This window comes from Camellia sinensis, chromosome 13, assembly GCF_055761805.1.
Source record: "Camellia sinensis isolate YWXY chromosome 13, ASM5576180v1, whole genome shotgun sequence".
Classification (NCBI taxonomy): domain Eukaryota; kingdom Viridiplantae; phylum Streptophyta; class Magnoliopsida; order Ericales; family Theaceae; genus Camellia; species Camellia sinensis.
In genome coordinates this window covers 68,932,206-68,938,254 of record NC_138973.1, presented here as the reverse complement: position 1 = coordinate 68,938,254, position 6,049 = coordinate 68,932,206, and the positions used below count along the sequence as shown (strand labels likewise).

The following is a 6,049-nucleotide window of genomic DNA, read 5'->3' as shown; positions in this document are numbered from 1 at the left end:
AAACCAAATCTGTGTTCTATACTCTCAAATATTTCTCTAAAAACTATAATGAAGAATAATGCAAAGAGAGAGCAAAACTGGGAAGACAAATCAATTTTTATGGATGTTAGAAATGCTAGAAAAGGTTTGCTTTTATTGGCAGATTTGTGACTATTCAGATCTGTCTGAACAGGTATGAAATGGAATGAACAGATCTGTTTTTGAAATGAACAAGTGCAGTTTCAAATTTGAACAGATTTGCTAGCAGTTTGAATCTGTCCATAACTGCTGGCAGTTTAAATCTGTTAAAATAGTTTTAATCTGTTGGGAATTCGGACTGGAGGAGGTAACATTTGGGTAGAAAATTAAATTCAATTTTGGCACAAAATTTGAATTAACTTCATTCAGAAAAAATAATTTTCCTACAAGAATTTCTAGAAAAAATTCAAATAAATTTTGTCCAAAAAATTAATATTAGAATTTATCCGACCCACATTTCACAACCACGCCCGGCTCGGCTCAGCCAGCCAGCGGCAATGACATGAGCGTGTGGTGGTTTGAGCCAAAAGTTACTTTGTCCATAACTCCTCTCTTCTACAAACTTGAGGTGTCCCTTGAGGTCTAACCCAAGTGTTGCCACCTAGAACTGATATACACGCATAAGTTTTCTTAAGTTTCCAATGTGGGACTACCATTACAAAGAAACCCAAATTTTATTCTTTAATAGTTCATTCCACGAATCCGAAAACGACGTCAACTTTTTATTCACTCATAAATGATTTTGACAAAATGTCTTCACCATGTGACTTGCCATGCGACAAGGAACACGTCACCTCTTTGGACTCACCCCAAAAGACATTTGGGACCTACTCAAAATTGGGCTCAAAGTCGGCCCAAAATAAACTCATAAAATCATATTGTGACGACCCCGCCACGTATAATATTTTATATTTGGTTAATTAAGGAGATTTGAGATTTTAATTAGTCGCTATCCTGATTTAATTTGGGATTTATGAGAATTGTGGAATCTGATTTGTGTATAATTCTATTGAAGATTTATTTTAAGGGTCCGAATTGGAGTTAATTATGTTAATTAAATTATGAGGATTGAGAATGGTGATTATTGCGAATTAAATTTATTTATGGGGTGTCCAATTTGAATATGTAATTTATTGATGAAAATTTGGAGTTTGATTAGAAATTGAAGTCCTAGATGGTTTGGGAAACCAAAATTGATGATGATAATGAATTTAATTGAATATTTGGAACCTTTTGGGAGTTTGATTAAAAATCTGATTGAGAGTGACAAAATTAAATATAATTAATTGAGCTATAATGGAAGTCAAATTAGATAGATTAAATTATGTGTGATTTGTGATTAGTTATGATTAATTTAATTATATGCTAATCAAGATTTGTTTTAGGCTAAGTGTTGCTTAATTAAATTAATCCTAAGAATAAATTGCATTATGGAACAAATTAAAATTTGTGGGTGTGGGTGTGGGTGTGGGTGCACTGAGAAATCTGGTTGTGAATGTTGTGCTGGCAGCTTCAATCAATGTGCACGTGTGTAGTGTGAATACATTTAGAGAAGTTGTGTGTGTGTTTTATGTGCTAGTGAACTTAATGGGTAGATGCAATTCATTTGACCCAAAACATTTTGCAGAAAGAGAGAGAGAGAGCACCGAAAGTGAGAGTGAGAGTGAGAGTGAGAAAGAGAGAGAGAGAGAGTTCAAATCAAGTGAAATAAAGAAGGGATGGCTTATATTACTCTTGCTGGAAATTGAAGAAAGAGCTTAAAGAAGTTGAGACCAAGTGAAGGAAGGAATAAAGGCTTAAGAAATTCAGCCATTGAAGACTTGAGGTAAGAAATTGAAACTTAAATTTCATAAATAAATCACCCAAAAGCTGAAATTAAGAGATGATTGGTTTCAATCTCATGTAATTACAAAGAAATTAACAAATTGATAAAAATTGGGTCTTGCATGTTCAATCAAGTTAGGTTGAAAAATATGAGTTATGGTTCTTTAAATTTGTTATGTATGAGTTTAATTTTGGGAATCATGCTTGAATTGAGTCCCATAAATTACATGCAACAAGGATTATTTGAAGATTTGATCCATGCAATGGGGATAAGTTCAAATTTATGGAATAAATTTATGAATTAATTATTTTGGGTTTGATTTTGAAATATCTTGCATGAGTCTAAGTCTAATTTCTACATGCATGGGAAATTCTACAAGTTTTAATACTCTAATTGTACATGCATCATGGATTTCTAATAATTAATTTCATGTTTTGATGAAATAAGAATTAGGTTGGAAAATTATGGATTTATGAACAATGAACTTAATTTGTAAATTAAAGGAGTTTTGATGTAATTGATTTAAAATTGATCATGTTTGATGAAGATGAGCATCAATTGTGTTATTTAAGTTGGAAGTGAAGCCTATATTTCACATGCATGTATATTTCAAAATGATATGGAAATTAATTTGCATGAGTTTTGAAGTTATGAAGTGAGTTTGATATGATTCGAGTTTATGAGATGGATTTATGTAAATTTGAGATTCAAATCTTGTAAAATTGGCCCTTTTGCTCATGTTAAAAGTTATATGGTGTAAATATGAGTCCTATGATATTGATTACATTGGTTGGAACCAAGTTTTGAAGCTCAAACATAATCTGGAAAAACCCAGAATTCGACCTGTCCGCTCGAGCGTGGAGAGTCCCGCTCGAGCATAAAATGCAAGCAACCAGTACTTTTGCAGACCAAAGGGGTCCACTCGAGCGGCCAAACCTGTGCTCGAGCGGAGTGGTCTGTTTCAGAATATTTTAAAAAGCTAGTTCATATTTCGATTTCCGTTCTCTTTCACTTCTAAGTACTCTTAGGCATGTACTGAGCTTCATAAATGAATTATAGAGTTAGAAAGAGCCTAAGAGAATTAAGCGAATTAAAGAACGGAATGAATTGTATTGTGACCCGATTTCTATATATATTACGAATTGTGTAGGGTCAAGTGCAAGGACAAATCGAGCATCGTAACGCTGTGAGTAATATCTTAGTAAATATATTTTCAAGTATGTTATTTTCCAAATGCTAATTCTGTATAAGCTCCATGGATTTGTTGATTCGAATTACGAATGAGTATTCTATATGCCTAATTTTCTGTATAAGCTCCATGGATTTGTTGATTCGAATTACGAATGAATATTCTATATGCCTAATTTTTGTACAAGACTCTATCAAGAATATGATTTGGGCCCAAGGCCGTTTGATATGTGATGAGAGTATGAATTGGGCCTGAGGCCATTTAATACGTTTGATTTGTCTAGATTAGGCCAAAGGCCATTTGAATATTTTGATGGGCCAAAGGCCGTTTGAATATGAATGTAATGGGCCAAAGTATGTATTGAGAGCACAAGGCTCTATTTTGTTTGTGATTGTAAATTTTTGTGAGCTAAGGGCTATTCATGTATGGGTCCGAGAGATCATTTTTGTGTAACTGGGTTTAAGCCTTGGGACTTGTAAGCCCTTGAGGGCATTTACTTATTTTGAATGAATGATTTTTCATGCTATAGATTCATGTACTAGTATTCATTGAATGTATAACTGCATGTGAGATTATTCTTGTATGAACTTTGAGATTATGTAATGGAATATGTTGGGGGTATTTCCGGTATCTCTTAAGAGCCATGGTTATTATTATTATTTCAATAGTATGTATTTTTTCTGGGGCATGACAATTGCTTGGTTCTCTATATATAGAAGACCTCTCATATTGTTTTAAAGGTTAGAAAATTTTGAGCTTAAAAATTTTCTTCTCTGTCTACAATTCTCTCTCTCTCTCTTTACCAAATCTCTACACTTTAGCCTACAATTCTTCAACCTTTGCATATACACCCTTAACCAAATCTCTTGACCTTTGAGTTGAGGTACTTTTGAGCTTGATTTGAGCTCTAGAAGGTGTTGTTTGCTTGTATTGTTGCTTGGAATTGCTTCTTGTTTTCAAGAGGTATAAGGTTCTACCTATTTGCTTGCTTTCTCTACTTTCTTTCTCACTGTTTTTCAATTGTTTTGGGTTGTCAAAACTCTGTGTTTTTTGGGCTGAAGCTTGGATTTAAGGCCATTAAAGGTTGAGGGGTTGATAGCCCTTCTTTATACCTTGCTTTGGAGGCTTTTGCCCTTGTGTTTCCCACCCTTTTACTATCTTTTTCCAAGCTTTTAAACACTGATTTTCAGAACTTTTTTAGTAGCCAAAATCATGTTTTGAAGTCCAAATTTGGAGCGGTTAGCCTCCCGTCCTTGTGTCTTGTTTACTAGCCTAGTTGGTGCCATGTTTTACATTTTAATCTAGTTTTTTTTTTTTTAGCTCAATTCTAGGATATTTTAGGACTTATTTTAGACTGTTTTAGCATTGTTTTGGGCTGTTGTTTGCATTTGGGTTTTGTTTTGCATGCTTCTAGTGTAATAGTTATCATAAGCTCGATGTTTTAGGTCTTAGACATCACTTATTTTGGGATACTTCATTTTAGCACTAATAATCTCTGTAACCTTCCTCCATTCTTGGCTTTTTATTTTGCTTGGAAAGTGGTTTCAAGTCACTAGCTCGCCCAAGTATGAAATTGAGGTTTCATACTTAATGGTTTAATCCCTTAGGGGGTTCATTTCCAACGATATGATATTTCTTTCATGTCTAAAGCAACTTGTGCTTTGAGCCCTCTTTCCATTAGAGGACTTTAATTCCTTATTGGATTTAATTGGATTAAAGAATGGTTGGTAACTTAAAATGAGCAACTAAAACTTGGGACTAAAAGTGAGCAAGATAATAATTGGTTGTGTTCAATCGGATGTTAATTGAACACATGGAAACTTGAACTATTTCATACTTGTTAGTGATAAAATGATTCAAGTCTCCAAGCTCAACTTCTTCCCTTGATCATTCATGAAAGAGAGGAGGTTTGTGTCTTATTTTTCATTTATTGAAATTGCACATCTTGAGTCACAAGCCATCATACAATGAAATTGCTTGAGTTGGTGGTTTGTGACTTAAGTACACCACTCCTTGGATTTGTCCATGAAAAGGAGGGGTGAATTGTGCAAACAAACCCTTAAAATACCCTGTATATGCTCTGTTTGTTCTCTGTTGTAGCAAGATGAATCTGTGCAGCAGTGGCTGGTAGGCCACTTTCATGGCCGACAAGTGGTTGACAACCTTTATCACTGGCCAGCCAGCCACCGGTACAAAATTCAGCTGTGAGTTTGTAAGGCAGAGTAGAGTGAGCAATATTGTTGGTGTTCAACTGTGCAAACAGAGGCATTCAGAAGCAAAACAGTGGCTTTTTGAGTGGAAACCGAGCATGCGCATGAACATCTCTCGTTTCCCGAGGCGGAGTAGCTAGTCGTTTAGTTTAATTACTTATTTTAATTGCATTTGTGTTGTAATTATTTAATTAGTTAAGTAGTTAACTATTTATGATGTAATTATTTTAATTAGCTAGATTAATTAATTAATTAGTTCATTTGTTGTTATAAAAATTAGTTAAGTAGTTTAGCTAATTCCATTTGTTTTGTAATAATTAGCTTAATTAGCTTTAGTCAATTAGCTTAGCTTAACTAGTTTATTCATTCAGACTCTCATTCGTAAGAGAGCATTGATGTAATAATGTGTATGTCTTCCAACCCCACGTCTTTCTCTCTTTTATTTACTAGCTTATGATGGTTAGTTTAGGGATATCATGTGTCGTTTAGCATTACTCATGCTTGCATCCATTCGTATTGCACGCACTGAGGCTCGGTTCATCATTCTAACAGCATTGTTCGTTTAGATACTTCCTTGAATACGTGCTTAGATTGCATGCTATTTAATTAATTCATATGCCATATTAGTAGCCGAGCCTATTAATTGCATATTACATGTGTTGCATTAGTCATATTGCATAAATTAGGAATCATGCATTTTTCTAACTCATTTCTTTTTTGGCTTGAAGTACTAGGTGAGCCTTTTCTCACTTTAGCATATTGCATGAGTGTGATGTTGCCATGTTTAGCATACTTCCCATGAAGCTA

At 34.1% G+C, this 6,049-nt stretch overlaps 1 long non-coding RNA gene across 1 annotated transcript; it reads left to right on the top strand.

The window, feature by feature from the left end:
* The first annotated feature begins 1,621 nt into the window (after window positions 1-1,621).
* On the top strand, window positions 1,622-5,617 carry LOC145805849 (uncharacterized). Its single transcript, XR_014348005.1, has 2 exons — window positions 1,622-1,843; window positions 2,994-5,617. It is a non-coding gene; the product is annotated as an uncharacterized LOC145805849 (long non-coding RNA).
* The last annotated feature ends 432 nt before the right edge of the window (window positions 5,618-6,049 follow it).